General features: G+C 50.6%; 1 protein-coding gene across 2 annotated transcripts in view; it reads left to right on the top strand.

Moving 5' to 3' along the window:
* The first annotated feature begins 7,671 nt into the window (after positions 1-7,671).
* The window catches only part of PIK3R2 (phosphoinositide-3-kinase regulatory subunit 2), a 36,223-nt gene continuing 28,784 nt past the window's right edge, over positions 7,672-15,110 (top strand). For both annotated transcript variants that reach the window (XM_005279012.5, XM_005279013.5), the window contains exon 1: positions 7,672-7,806. The gene's annotated coding sequence lies outside the window, so the exon portion shown is untranslated. The remainder of the gene's footprint in view (positions 7,807-15,110) is intronic.

Below are 15,110 nucleotides of genomic sequence, written 5' to 3'. Positions count from 1 at the left end.
GGGATTCTAGTTTCTTTGTGCCCCCAATCCCTTGTGCCTCCCTGGGGGGCATGCCCCCCACCAGCTTGTGTACCATTGACCTCCGTCTCACTTCCTTTGTCTCCTCACGCTTTCTGAAAGCCAGTTCTCTGCCTCTGGCTGCAGACTCTTTTTGCTCCCCTCACCAGCACTGCTGTCAAGCTTCTCCTTCATTTCCAGCTACTCTCCCATGGCATCTTCTACAATCCAATCAACCTGCCTTACTCTTCTCTCCTACTCCTTTGGGTGGCTGTCATATCCCCCACCCCATCCTCCAACCTCTCTGATTTGATGTCTTTCCCTTTACTTTGCTGAACTGCATAAGGCCTCCCAATCATGGCCTGGAATGACTAACAATCTTGGTGACTCACTTGATGTGGTCTTCATTAAGCACTGCATGCCCTCTCTTTCCCCATCTCCTCCCCTTCCATCTATGTTCCCTTATTTATTTGCAGTGTGGTAGCGCCTAGAGGCCCCATTCAGGGACCATGGCACAAGGGTGCTGCACAAACAGGAAGATGGTCCCCACCTGAAGAGTTTAATCCCTTTCTCCACTCTCTGATTTCTTTCAAAATTGGGCACACTCTTCCACTTCCTCTTGCACAGTTCTGTGACTTCCCTCCTCTCCTGCCTTGCTCAGAGCACCTGCGCTACTCCAGCCTTCTTCGGTGTGTGAGATCTTGTCAACCACTTTTTCCCCAAACCTAAGGAAAAGCCCTTCCCTTACTGCCTCCTACCCATTTCCTCTCCTCCCTTTCCCCTCAAACCTCTTTGGGGATGTGCCCTCTATCCACTTCATTCTGGCTTCTCTCATCAGGGTCAGCACTGACCACCTGGACAAATCAGAAAGCCTGTTCTTTATTCATTCCACTCCAGATATTTGCGCCATTGTCTTCCCAGCTTACTCTGTTTGACTGGTTGTCATCTGTGGGAGGCCTGGGTCACTTTTTGATCTGAAATTAATTTAGGATGGACAAACTGACTCTGGCAGCACCCTGGATCCTCAGAAACTTGCATAAATGACAAAGTGCTCACTAAACGTGGGCCAGAAAATTGGATTTTGTATTTATCCTGGACAAAAATAAAACTCTGCCTCTCTGCATTCTGAAATGTATTTCCAGTGAGCCTTGTCAGCCAGTTCCCAAATCCAGTGTGCTTTGCTGGCAGGTGAGCACCATCTCCTCAGCACTCATTTAAACATGGAACTGGGCCTGTTCTCACAAAATATGTAAACTATGCTTTAGCTGAATCTAGCTGCTCTGCTTTCCCATCCTGCAAGAGTCATCAGCTAGCAAAAATGTGCAAGACTGAAAAGGCAAATCTTCCTTTTCCATATGTACACGATTACCTGTCTGACACCTACCAGCTGCGATGTGTCGGCACAAAATCACGCTTCCAGCTGCCTGTCTCACATTGGCATGGATTTCAGTACAACAGCAAAAGAATAAAAGTCAGGCTGCTCCCACTGCCACCATGAAGCTTCCATTCTGCGGGGAAAAGATGTTACTTAAACCTTTTGGAGCTAATCACGTCTTTTTTTTATTTTCCTCCCTGCTTTCTGGGCTGGGAGCTGGGCTGGGCATGGCAAGACTTGCTGCCGTAAGCATCAGTCCTGAGATTAGGCCAGAGCTGAGCTTCAGTAGATTCAGGAGGAGGCCAGACTAAGGCCTTGGCTACACTTGGGGATTCACAGTGCTGCAAGTCCTCCACCTCTCCGAGGGGAATAGCGTGCAGCGCTGCGAGCGAGTGTGCAGCGCTGCAGGCGCTGATTACACTGGCGCTTTACAGCGCTGCGCTCGGGGGGGGGGGGGGGGGGGGGAAAGGGGCGTTTTCACACCCCTGAGCGAGCAAGTTGCAGCGCTGTACGCCAGTGTAGCCAAGGCCTTAATGAGAGCCCCAGTGTGTCTGGGCAAAAATGACAAGAACGTAAGAACAGCCACACTGGGTCAGACCAAAGGTCCATCTAGCCCAGTATCCTGTCCTCTGACAGTGGCCAGTGCCAGGTGCCCCAGAGGGAATGAACAGAACAGGGAATCATCAAGTGATCCATCCCCTGTCGCCCATTCCCAGCTTCTGGCAAACAGAAGCTAGGGACACCATCCCTGCTCATACTGGCTATAATTGATGGAGCTATCCTCCATGAACTTATCTAGTTAATTAATTAATTTTTAATTAATTAATAGAGATATCCCATCTCCTAGAACTGGAAGGGACCTTGAAAGGTCATCGAGTCCAGCCCCCTGCCTTCACTAGCAGGACCAAGTACTGATTTTGCCCCAAATCCCTAAGTGGCCCCCTCAAGGATTGAACTCACAACCCTGCGTTTAGCAGGCCAATGCTCAAACCACTGAGCTATCCCTCCCACCTTTTTTTGAACCCTGTTATATTCTTGGCCTTCACAACATCCTCTGGCAAGGAGTTCCACAGGTTGACTGCGTTGTGTGAAGAAATACTTCCTTTTATTTGTTTTAAACCTGCTGCCTATTCATTTCATTTGGTGACCCCTAGTTCTTGTATTATGAGGAGTAAATAACACTTCCTTATTTACTTTCTCCACACCAGTCATGATTTTATAGACCTCAATCATATTCCCCTTAGTCGTCTTTTTTCCAAGCTGAAAAGTCCCAGTCTTATTAATCTCTCCTCATACGGAAGCCGTTCCATACGCCTAATAATTTTTGTTGCCCTTTTCTGAACCTTTTCCAATTCCAATATATCTTTTTTGAGATGGGGCGACCACATCTGCATGCAGTATTCAAGATGTGGGCATAACATGGATTTATATAGAGGCAATATGATATTTTCTGTCTTCTTATCTATCCCTTTCTTAATGATGCGCAACATTTTTTCGCTTTTTTGACTGCTGCTGCACATTGAGAGGATGATTTCAGAGAACTATCCACAATGACTCCAAGGTCTCTTTCTTGAGTGGTAACAGCTAAGTTAGACCCCCATCATTTTATATGTATATTTGGGATTATGTTTTCCAATGTGCATTACTTTGAATTTATCAACACTGAATTTCATCTGCCATTTTGTTGCCCAGTCACCTAGTTTTGAGAAATCCTTTTGTACATCTTTGCAGTCTGCCTGGGACATAACTATCTTGAATAGTTTTGTATCATCTTCAAATTTTGCCACCTCACTGTTTTACCCCCTTTTCCAGATCATTTATGAATATGTTGAATAGGCCTGATCCCAGTACAGACTCCTGGGGGACACGACTATTTTTACCTCTCTCCATTCTGAAAACTGACCATTTATTCCTACCCTTTGTTTCCTATCTTTTAAACAGTTATCAATCCATGAGAGGACTTTTCCTCTTATCCCATGACAGCTTACTTTGCTCAAGAGCCTTTGGTGAGGGACCTTGTCAAAGGCTTTCTGAAAATCTAAGTACACTATATCCACTGGGTCCCCTTTGTCCACATGCTTGTTGACTCCCTCGAAGAATTCTAGTAGAATGGTGAGGCATGATTTCCCTTTACAAAAAACATGTTGACTCTTCCCCAACAAATTATGTTCATCTATGTGTCTGACAATTTTGTTCTTTACTAGTTTCAACCAGTTTGCCCGGTACTGAAGTCAGACTTACCAGCCTGTAATTGACGGGATCACCTCTGGAGCCCTTTTAAAAAATTGGTGTCACATTAGCTATCCTCCAGTCATTTGGTACAGAAGCTGATTTAAATGATAGGTTACAGGCTGCAGTTAGTAGTTCTGCAATTTCACATTTGAGTTTCTTCAGGACTCTTGGGTGAATACCATTTGGCCCTGATGACTTATTACTGTTTAATTTATCAATTTGTTCCAAAATGTCCTCTAATGACACCTCAATCTGGGACAGTTCATCAGATTTGTCACCTAAAAAGAATGGCTCAGGTGTGGGAATCTCCCTCACATCCTCAGCCGTGAAGACCGATGCAAAGAATTCAGGTAAAGGGAAGAGCCTTCTGTCCACCTGCGAATACTGAGGAGGCTTTTTCTGCCTGTTAGTTTGCTGATCTGAAAGAAGACAGGATCTTTAACTCTGCCCTTTAAAGTGACTTGTTTGGGTGAGCCTGGTAGAGCATGCCTGAGGCCCAAAGTTAAGCCAGTAAAAGCTGTATTCAGCCAGTCCCCAGTGCAGTGTGAGTGGTCCAGTGTAGTGTGGGAAGTTTGCATGTGTCTAGTTCTGCATGTCTGTGCAGCGCTGCCATTGCTGGTGATTTTTTTTTTAAACCAGTGAAGGGATTTGCTTGGGGCTGGAGCCAGGCCCCCCACGATGCACTGAGCTGTTCCAGCCTCCTAGTTAAGTTAACCCTCCTGGGTTAAGGTTAGAGGCGAGAGCAACAAGGGTGATGTCGTGGTGGGGGTGTGCTATAGACCACCAGATCAGAAGGATGAGATAGACAAGGCTTTCTTCGGACAACTACCTGAAGTTTCCAGATCACAGGCCCTGTTCTAATGGGGGACTGCTGGGAGAGCAATACAGCAACGCACAGACAATCCAGGAAGTTTTTGGAGAGTGGTGGGGACAATTTCCTGGTACAAGTGCTGGAGGAACCAACTAGGGGCCCTGCTCCTCTTGACCTGCTGCTTAAAAACAGAGAAGAATTGGTAGGGGAAGTAGAAGTGATTGGCAACCTAGGCAGCAGTGACCATGAGATGGTTGAGTTCAGGATCCTGACAAAAGGAAGAAAGGAGACTAGCAAAATATCGACCCTGGACTCCAGAAAAGCAGACTTTGACTCCCTTAGGGAACTGATGGGCAGGATCCCCTGGGAGGCTAATATGGGGGGGAAAGGAGTCCTGGAGATCTGGCTGTATTTTAAAGAAGCCTTTTGAGGGCACAGGAACAAACCAACCCGATGTGCAGAAAGAACAGCAAATATGGCAGGCGACCAGCTTGGTTTAACAGTGAAATCTTCTGTGAGTTTAAACTCAGAAAGGAAGCTTACAAGAAGTGGAAGTTTGGACAGATGACTAGAGAGGAGTATAAAAATATTGCTGGAGTATGCAGGCATGTAATCAGGAAGGAAAAAGCTGAAGTACTCAATGCTTTTTTTTGCCTCTGTCTTCACATACAAGGTCAGCTCCCAGACTGCTGCACTGGGCAACACAGTATGGGGAGGAGGTGAGCAGCCCTCAGTGGTAAAAGAACAGGTTAAGGACTATTTAGAAAAACTGGACATGCAATGCATCCAAGGGTGCTGAGGGAGTTGGCTGATGTGACTGCAGAGCCATTGGCCATTATCTTTGAAAATTCGTGATGATCGGGGGAGGTCCCGGACGATTGGAAAAAGGCAAATATAGTGCCCATCTTTAAAAAAGGGAAGAAAGAGAACCCGGGGAACTACAGACCGGTCAGCCTCACTACAGTCCCTGGTAAAATCATGGAGCAGGTCCTCAAGGAATCTATTTTGAAGCACTTGGAGGAGAGGAAGGTGATCAGGAACAGTCAACATGGATTCACTAAGGGCAAGTCATGCCTCACCAACCTGATTGCCTTCTATGATGAGATAACTGGCTCTGTGGAAATGGAGAAAGCAGTGGATGTGATATATCTTGACTTTAGCAAAGCATTTTATACAGTCTCCCATAGTATTCTTGCCAGCAAGTTAAAGAAGTATGGATTGGATCAATGGACTATAAGGGGAATAGAAAGCTGGCTAGATTGTTGGGCTCAATGTGTAGTGATCAACGGCTCAATGTCTAGTTGGCAGCCGGTATCAAGCGGAGTGTCCCAGGGGTCGGTTCTGGGACCGGTTTTGTTCAATGTCTTTATTAATGATCTGGATGGTGGGATTAATTGCACCCTCAGCAAGTTCGCAGATAACACTAAGCTGGGGGGAGAGGTAGATACACTGGAGGGTAGGGATAGGGTCCAGAGTAACCTAGACAAATTGGAGGATTGGGCTAAAAGGAATCTGATTAGGTTCAACAAGGACAAGTGGAGAGTCCTGCACTTAGGAAGGAAGAATCCCATACACCGCTACAGACTGGGGACCGACTGGCTAAGCAGCAGTTCTGCCGAAGAGGACTTAGGGGTTATAGTGGACGAGAAGCTGGATATGAGTCAGCAATGTGCCCTTGTTGCCAAGAAGGCTAACGGCATTTTGGGCTGAATAAGTAGGAGCATTGCCAGCAGATCAAGGGAAGTGATTATTCCCCTCTATTCGGCACAGGTGAGGTCACATTTGGAGTATTACATCCAGTTTTGGTCCCCCCACTACAGAAGGGATGTGAGGACAAATTGGAAAGAGTCCAGTAAAGGACAACGAAAATGATTAGGGGGCTGGGGCACATGATTTACGAGGAGAGGCTGAGGGACTGGGAGGGTTTAGTTTGCAGAAGAGAAGAATGAGGGGGGATTTGATAGCTACCTGAAGGGGGGTTCCAGAGGAGCTCGGCTGTTCTCACTGGTAGCAGATGACAGAAGAAGGAGCGATGGTCTCAAGTTGCAGTGGGGGAGGATATTAGGAAACACTATTTCACTAGGAGGGGGCTCTGAGGGGAGCACCTGGGGGGGGTCACTGAGGGGAGTGAGCAGGGGGGACTCTGAGGGGTGGGGTGGCTGGTCACTGAGGGGAGTGGAGGGGGGGCTGAGGGGCGGGGGGGTCACTGAGGGGAGCGGCCGGGGGGGAGCTCTGAGGGGCGGGGTGGCCGGTCAGTGAGGGGGGATTGGGGGGGGGCTCAGAGGGGAGCACCCGGGGGGTCAGTGAGGGGGGTGGACGGGGGCTCTGAGGGGCGGGCGGTCACTGAGGAGAGCCGGGGGGGGGCTCTGAGGGGAGCACCTGGGGGGTCACTGAGGAGAGTGGCCGGGGGGGGTCACTGAGGGGAGCGGCTGGCGGGGGGGGCTCTGAGGGACGGTCGGTCACTGAGGAGAGCCGGGGGGGGGGGTTCTGAGGGGAGCACCCGGGGGGTCAGTGAGGGGGGGTGGACGGGGGTGCTGAGGGGTGGGGGGGTCACTGAGGAGAGCGGCTGGGGGGGCGAGGGGGTCACTGAGGGGAGCGGCCGGAGGGGGGGGCTCTGAGGGGCGGGGCGGGGGTCACTGAGGAGAGCCGGGGGGGGGGCTCTGAGGGGAGCACCTGGGGGGTCACTGAGGGGAGCGGCCGGCGGGGGGGCTCTGAGGGGCGGGCGGTCACTGAGGAGAGCCAGGGGGGGTTCTGAGGGGAGCACCCGGGGGGTCAGTGAGGGGGTGGACGGGGGGGCTGAGGGGGGGTCACTGAGGAGAGTGGCCGGGGGGGGTCACTGAGGGGGGGCCTCTGAGGGGAGCGGCCGGCGGGGGGGGCGCTGTTCTTGGCGCTGCTGAGGGACTCGTTGCCCTGGGTGGGGGCGCTGCTGGGGGACCTGTCCCGGCGGGGGGGGGGGGGGGCGGGGCGGACCCACCCGGGAATAATTTGGGGGCAACAACAATATTCTTCCCCTTTCTCTAAAATAAACATCGTTAGAAAATGATGTGACGTAAGGGCGGGTTGAGGGGGGCGGACTCGGGTGTTTCCGTCCCTGCTCGGGAGTCGCCGTTAGTCCCTGTTGGCTCCGGGAAGGGGGCGGGGTTATCGCCTCCGCGCTCGGGTGTCCCCGGAGCCGCCGAGGGCCCGCAGGTTGCTTCGGGTGTCTCCGCCTTCGCTCGTGGGTTTTCGGGAGGGGCCTCGGGTCGTTCCGCTGCACCTCGGCTGTTTCCGCCGGGCGGGGCGGGGCGAGGCGAGGGGCGACAGGCGAGCTCGCCGAGCTCGCTGCTGCCTGGCTGAGGCGGGAGGGACGCGGGGCTGCGGCGGGGCGGATGGGGCTGGCGCCGGCGGAGAGGTGGGTCTCGGCCCGGTTTGTGTGACTGTCGGAGCGTGGCTGGGCAGGCGGCACGTGCCCTAGCCGGGGGGAGGTGAACTGGGGGGGTGCACGGTACCCCCCGCCCTGGGGAAGTGAGCTGGGGGGTGTGGGTGTGCACTGTATCCCCCCCCCCGCCCTGGGTAGTGGGTTAAGGTGGGGGGGGGGGGGCTGTGTGCACTGTACCCCCCGCCCTGGGGAAGTGAGCTGGGGTGTGTGTGTGTGTGTGCACTGTATCCCCCCCCCCGCCCTGGGTAGTGGGTTAAGGTGGGGGGGGGGGGCTGTGTGCACTGTACCCCCCACCCTGCGTCCTGGGGAAGTGAGCCAGGGTGTGTGTGTGTGGGGGGGTGCACTGTACCCCCCAGCCCCAGGGAGGTGGGGGAAAGGTGAGCTGGAGGCTGTGTGCACTGTACCCCCCAGCCCCAGGGAGGTGGGGGAAAGGTGAGCTGGAGGCTGTGTGCATTGCAACCTCCCATCTCGGGGAGGGACGGTGGGGGGAGAGGCTGTGTCCATTGTATCCCCCACCCTAGGGTGAGGTGGGTACGGCTGGGTGCGTTGCACCCCTACACTTCAGGGAGAGAGTGTATGCGTTATGCCAGCCCATCTCGTGGAGTGGATGAAGGGGGAGGATGGTACAAAGGGACTGCTGTCTGCATTGAGCTCCCGATGCACGGGGGTGCTGAATGCGTTGCAGCCACCCCATAGGAGTGCAAGTGCCCCCAGTGTCCTGGGTGATAATGCTCTCCCCTCCTGGGGCCATTCTCAGTGTGCCTGGGGAGGGGGCTGCAGGACCTTCCCCGGTGCTGTCTGTTGGCTGTGGGTGCAGGGTAGACGGGGGTGGTTACAAGGGGATCTTGGATGTAAAACCCCAAACTCATGTTGACTCCATCTGCCTGGCTTTTGACTTCCTCAGAAACCATGGAGTGTGTCTTGGCTGAGCCTGGCCGTCAGGAACCTGGCCCTGAGAGGCAGTGTATGTGGAGGGGGTTTCTGAAGCTTGTTCCAGGCTCTGGCTGGGGACAGGCAGGCTCTTAGCATGGAGTGGATTTGAAATGACTGTAAGGTGAACTTGGAGCGCTGCCCAGGAGAGGTGTGTGTTTGTTGGTGTTGTGAGTGGTGCCAAAGGCCCTGGCTGGGCTCTGTGCAGATTTAAAAAGAGAGAAACCCTGCTGGGGCTTAGCGTCCAATGCATCAAACAGACTATGGGGATCCAACAGACAAGCAAATGAGTGTGGTGGAGACTTGGCATGGCCCATTGTGGCTGTAGAGAGAGAGTTGGTGGAGCGGGCAGTGACATTTGCCTGTAGAGGCCTAGTGGGGGGATCCTAGCTGAGCTAAATGGCCTCTCCATGCAGACTACATGGAGATTGATGCTTGCAGCTCTTTCTGATTTTCGATGCCATTTTAGAGGCTGGCTTTAACCCTTTGTGTTAGGCCGCCCATAAATGGGGATTGTGGGCATCCTCTTTGCAGATGGCAGAATCCTGGAGCCTGATGATAGGAATTCACTCATTCTGGGGGGTCTCCAGGCAGAAAGCCTCTCTTTCTTTGGCTTGTCAGCTGTAGCCTGGCCTTCTGTGTATTAATGACTGCCTGGCTTGGTTTCTCGGTCACGTCTGTTTGGAAAGTTTAACATTTTTTAAAAATGGGAATAACGGCCGGGCTGGGAGAGGGGCGCCTCTCTCCCCATCTGTTTGTGTTAGCAGCTGGGCCATTTTGTGTGTGCTACCCAGAAGTACTGGGACTGACTTGAAATGATTTTGTAAAATGAAAGCTGAACCCAGGAAGTTGGTGGAAGGAATTAATGCTTTGATACGGACGGCTACTGATGACCATGTCTTAGACTCGTTGCAGCTGGAAGACTGATCCAAAGGGATGAGAAATGTAGCGATTTCTCTTACTCAAAACCCAAGCAGTTGTATTCCCCATGTAACACTCTGAAGTCCCAAGACGGGGGCAGACCTGCAGTGATTCTGACCTGTTTACAGTATATTTTGCAGTTTCATTTATCAGATTGCAGGGATGCTCTCATTCTCTTTGGGAGGAACTTTCTTCTGTGTCCACTGACTCCCAATGTTGATGTTTGACACTGAGGTGGGAAATAAAATCTTGTGGAGATGCGTGGGATTTGGCTAGCTGAGGCCCTTCAATCACTGCCCCAAAACGAGCTCCCCAAAAGTGAGGAGGTGTGAGTACCCTGAAATGATATGCCTACTTGCTTACCTTTAATGCTGACACTGTCTCCTTTGGATGCTAAACAGCCTTTCTAGTGACAGGAATAGAATAGCAGCCTCCTCTGCTCCCCCATTAATATATACAGTATTATTTCTTTTATTTTTAGAGCAGTTCTCAGAAACACCAGGGATTTCACTCTGTGATTCTTGCTGCAAGAGCAGAGAACAAAGACAGCTGAGTAAATACAGCCTAAATAATTTCTTTTCTGCTCTTCCCCCCTGTGATGAAGTGGGACTGTTCTTAATGTTTTCTCTGAATACTGTGTGCGTGCCTCAGTTTCCCCTATGCATTTCTTAAGTCTCCAGTGTGCATAAATGGCTGACAATTTGTCTCCTAGCAACAAATGGCCAGGGTCCTTCCCCCCTGCAAGGGGATAGCTAAAGGTGAACAAAGAGATCAGGTGACCTCCTGGCCCGGGAAAGAGACAAAGGCCAGAAAGGAGGGGCTGGAGGGGGTTTCAGTTTGGAGCTGGCTGGGGACGGGAAGGGAGGGCAGACGTGGGTGTCTGCCTCGCTGGGCCCCAGAATGGACCCGGCTGAGGGGTCCGGTTCTCTGTACCTACAAGCTCTGTTTTAGACCGTGTTCCAGTCATCTAATAAACCTCTGTTTTACTGGCTGGCTAAGAGTCATGTCTGGCTGCAAAGTGGAGTGGGGGTGTGTGCAGGACCCTCTGGCTTCCCCAGGACCCCGCCTGGGCAGACTCGCTGTGGGAAGCACATGGAGAGGCAGAGGCTGAATGCTCCAAGGAGAGACCCAGGAAGGGTAAGCCGTGTGAACTTCTTGCCCTGAAGACAGTCTGTTCCAAGGGAGAGGAGGCTCCCCAAAGTCCTGACTGGCTTTGTGGGGAGCAGTTCCAGAGCATCTCCCGGGGACTCTGTGACACCTTCCTCCCGCTAAGTTTAACATGGGAGGGTAAAGTGGTGTGTTAGCACATGCTGCAGTCACTAATATCTCCAGGATGTGGGAAAGGTCAGGTGATAGTTTGGTTTCTTCCGCGATTATCTATTTGTACTCTGACCTGTTGGACTTGCTCTCAGATCCTGCTATGGAACTCAAAGTAGCCGTTACTGTGTCCCCAGCTCTCATTTCTTAAGATACTTGCATCTTGGGCACTTCTAAGGGTAATTACTCCAAACCCCTTATTTTGAACTCAGAACAGCATTCATCAATTTTGCTCTTAGAATGGGAAAAAAATCCATCCTCCCTCAGCCAACTCTTGTTGGACCAAAAACTCTGGGTTGGGAGAGAGGCCACAAATCAAATGGAATCCAGTGAAGAATGGACCTGGCTGCCTCAGTGCTTCAGTTGAGGAATTGATGCATGTTTCCAGTGGAAAATATTTATCATATTGGAGGCTCCCTTAGTTCCTGAGAGAGAATCTGGAGCTGCTGCCTGCAGCTGATGTGACTTGAGTAATGGGAGATAAGCTGGGAAGGGAAAAATGAACTCTGATTTAGACTGTAGCTCCCTCAACTCCGTAACTTGTGCATAATTCCAAATATTTCAGGGAACAAATAACATTATTCCCAGCAAATGCCTCGGCTGAAAGCGTGGCTAAAACCTTTTGAAAGATTTTCTTATTGGCTTTGGAATTGTAAGTGGCGAGTGACATGTCCAAAATACAGTTAGCATTTTACTTCTGAAATGAGGTCTTCCAGGAAACCAAACATGCAAAGAAGATGCTTCTAAAAGGGGGGCGATTTACTCTGGCTACTCAGGGATCCAAATTAAGGGATAACTGAGCAATGGGACAGTTCTAGCATGGGGCACTTAGTTTTTTATTCCCTTCCAAACATTTCAGATACCCCTTCACATCCACGGCTTCAGTAACAAAGCAAACATTTACTCATTAACACTGCAGAGGTCAAGCAGAAAGTAGCCTCCCCTTAGCATGCACACAGAGTAACGGTCATGGACAGGACGCTGGTGGGGTCCTTTGTGTCCATGTTCTTGGCAGGAGGAGGCAACCAGGTACAGAAAACTTGGTCTATGAGTATGTCATCATTGCAAATGAAAGGTGTGTTCCTAACTTGGGTTAGTAGCTTGAGTTCAGACCCAGCTCCACTACAGGCTTTCATTCGAGCAGCTAATCTGAGTTAAAAGCCGAATTGCTGGGTCTTCACTGCTAGTTTAACCTGAGCAAAGCACACACCACTTTTTGCAGCGAAGATACTCATGGTCTCCGGTGAGAGATTATTTGAAAGCAGCCAGCGGGGCGGGACTGCAGCCCACACACAACAAAGGCATCCAGAGGAAGAGGCGCTTGTGGTTCCTGGCAAGGCGAACTCACTGTGAAAGCCAGTAATCCTGGACCTGGGTGTATTTCATGTCACGGGGGACCAAGGAGGCCCCCAGCATGCCTGGGAGGGTCATGACTGTCACCTGCCAAGATACTGGAGAGCCTCAAACAACGTTTGCCTTTCAGTTCCCACTTCTTGTCTGTGGTGAGAGCCAGTAATTGAGAGTATTCCAGCTTCCTCCTGACTGTGCAGATACTCCCAAGGTAAACACTTCTCACTTCCACTCAGGTCAATCCCTCCCTTGCGCTGCGAGTTCTTGCCTTGTCTGCTGTCATGTCACGTCTTGCTCAAACTCTCCTATAAACGGGCTCTTCCAGTGAGGCTTCCCTGGAACCTCACCCTCATGCTGTGATCTCATCCAGTCTCAAGCTAAGCAGGGTTATGCCTGGGTGGAACTTGGATGGGAGACCTCCTAGGGAAACCCAGAAGTGGTGTCTGTGAGTCAGTACTGAGCCAGCGCCCGGTGCAGTAGTGGGGAAGGGAGCGCTGGGCTGTTTGGCATGTTGTCGTTAAGGCAGTTATTGTTTGTGTTGCAGTAGCACCTGGAGGCCCCCATCAGGGCTCTGGTTCTAGGCGCTGTACAGACACAACGAAAAGATGGTCCCTGTCCCGAGAGCGATGGGAGTGAGTCTGCTTGGGTGCCTGGTGGAATTTTGGTGCCTAAAGACCTTTGAAAACGTGGCCCCATGACCGTCAAATGTTTAGAATGAATAGAGCTCCTCTCCCACTTAGTTTTCAGTCCTCGACTGGAATCAAGGGGGAAACAAGCTCTCCTGCTGCTTCAGCTCCCAGTTGGTTTCCCAGCTTTGAAGGGACTAGTCCAGCTGAAGGCAATGCTCTCAGGGCACTTGCTAGCTAAGCTGACTCCCAAAGGAATTGAGGTGCAAAAGCTTTTTCACACAACAAACTGGAAGTGCTCCCAAAGGGAAGATGTAAATACCAGCTCTCATGCCATTGTAGCGATCAAAAATAATACAGATACATACTGCAGCACGTGACATTGTTCTGGGTCCGGTTCTGTTCAATATTTTCATCAATGATTTAGATAATGGAATAGAAAGTACACTTATAAAGTTTGTGGGTGATACCAAGCTGGGATGGGTTGCAAGTGCTTTGGAAGATAGGATTAAAATTCAAAATGATCTGGACAAACTGGAGAAATGATCTGAAGTAAATAGGATGAAATTCAATAAGGACAAATGCAAAGTACTCCACTTAGGAAGGAACAATCAGTTGCGCACATACAAAATGGGAAATGACTGTCTAAGAAGGAGTACTGGGGTAGAGCGATCTAGGGATCATAGTGGATCACAAGCTAAATATGAGTCAACGGTGTAACACTGTTGCAAAAAAAAGCAAACATCATTCTGGGATGTATTAGCAGGAGTATTGTAAGCAAGATACGAGAAGTAATTCTTCCGCTCTACTCAGCGCTGATTAGGTCTCAACTGGAGTATTGTGTCCAGCTCTGGATGCCACATTTTAGGAAGGATGTGGACAAATTGGAGAAAGCCCAGAGAAGAGCAACAAAAATGATTAAAGGTCTGGAAAACATGACCTGTGAGGGAAGATTGAAAAAATTGGGTTTGTTTAGTTTGGAGAAGAGAAGACTGAGAGAGGACATGATTAACAGTTTTCAAGCACATAAAAAGTTGTTACAAGGAGGAGGGAGAAAAATTGTTTTTCTTAACCTCTGAGGATAGGACAAGAAGCAATGGTCTTAAATTGCAGCAAGGGCAGTTTAGGCTGGACATTAGGAAAAACTTCCTAACGGTCAGGGTGGTTAAGCATGGGAATAAATGGCCTAGGGAGGTTGTGGAATCTCCATCATTGGGGATTTTTAAGAGCAGGTTGGACAAACACCTGTCAGGGATGGTCTAGATAATACTTAGTCCTGCCTTGAGTGCAGGGGACTGGCCTAGATGACCTCTCAAGGTCCCTTCCAGTTCTGATTGTGACATTTACAATACCTAGCTTCAGCTGACCTGAACAGCTAGATGTTTTCCCGCAATTCTGTAATTAAAAGAGCAGCAGCACACAACCCTTTAACTCCTTAGCGCTGGAGATAGGGCTCATTGACGCAGTATTGTTTTTTGTTTAAAAGGTTTTAGGAGATTACAGGAAGTTTAGGTCTTAACGTACATCTTCATAGGTTCAAATTTAACATTAAACAGATTTATTTTTAAAAAGAACGTTTAAATAAAAAACTGATTTAAATAAAAAAAAATCCAAATGTGTTTGTTTTATCTAGTGTTGTTATAGTCCCCACCCCGCCGCTTGGGGTTTGGGTGGGGAGTTTGGGCCCTGGGGAGCTGGAGACTGCCTGCCTGCTCTTGACTTGGGTGTGTAGGCTGGCTTGGCGAAGAGGGGGAGTGACAGGTGTTGAGCTTTAGTACCTGGATCTGGGAGCCCATACTCTGTACCATGGCCAGGAGGACATAAGAAAGGCCACACTGGGTTAGACCAAAGGTCCGTCCAGCCCAGTATCCTGTCTGCCGACAGTGGCCAGTGCCAGGTGCCCCAGAGGGAGTGAACCGAACAGGTAATGATCAAGTGGAGTTGCTCCATCGGCTGTTGGGGGTTTGGGACTGGCCAATTTGGAGGTGAGGGGATTGGGGTGTGAGGAGACCCTGGCCTGGTGGTCAGAGTAGCAGGATGTGATAGACCCTCTCCACGCAAAGGATCCTAGTCTCAGTTGCTGTGGTGTCTCCCCTGGCCTGCTGCGGCCTGTGGTGGCCGGGCTCCTCATCA

This window comes from Chrysemys picta, chromosome 25 (genome assembly GCF_011386835.1).
Source record: "Chrysemys picta bellii isolate R12L10 chromosome 25, ASM1138683v2, whole genome shotgun sequence".
NCBI lineage: Eukaryota > Metazoa > Chordata > Testudines > Emydidae > Chrysemys > Chrysemys picta.
Note: the sequence above shows the minus strand (reverse complement) of the source record. Positions and strands in the feature narration are given on the sequence as shown.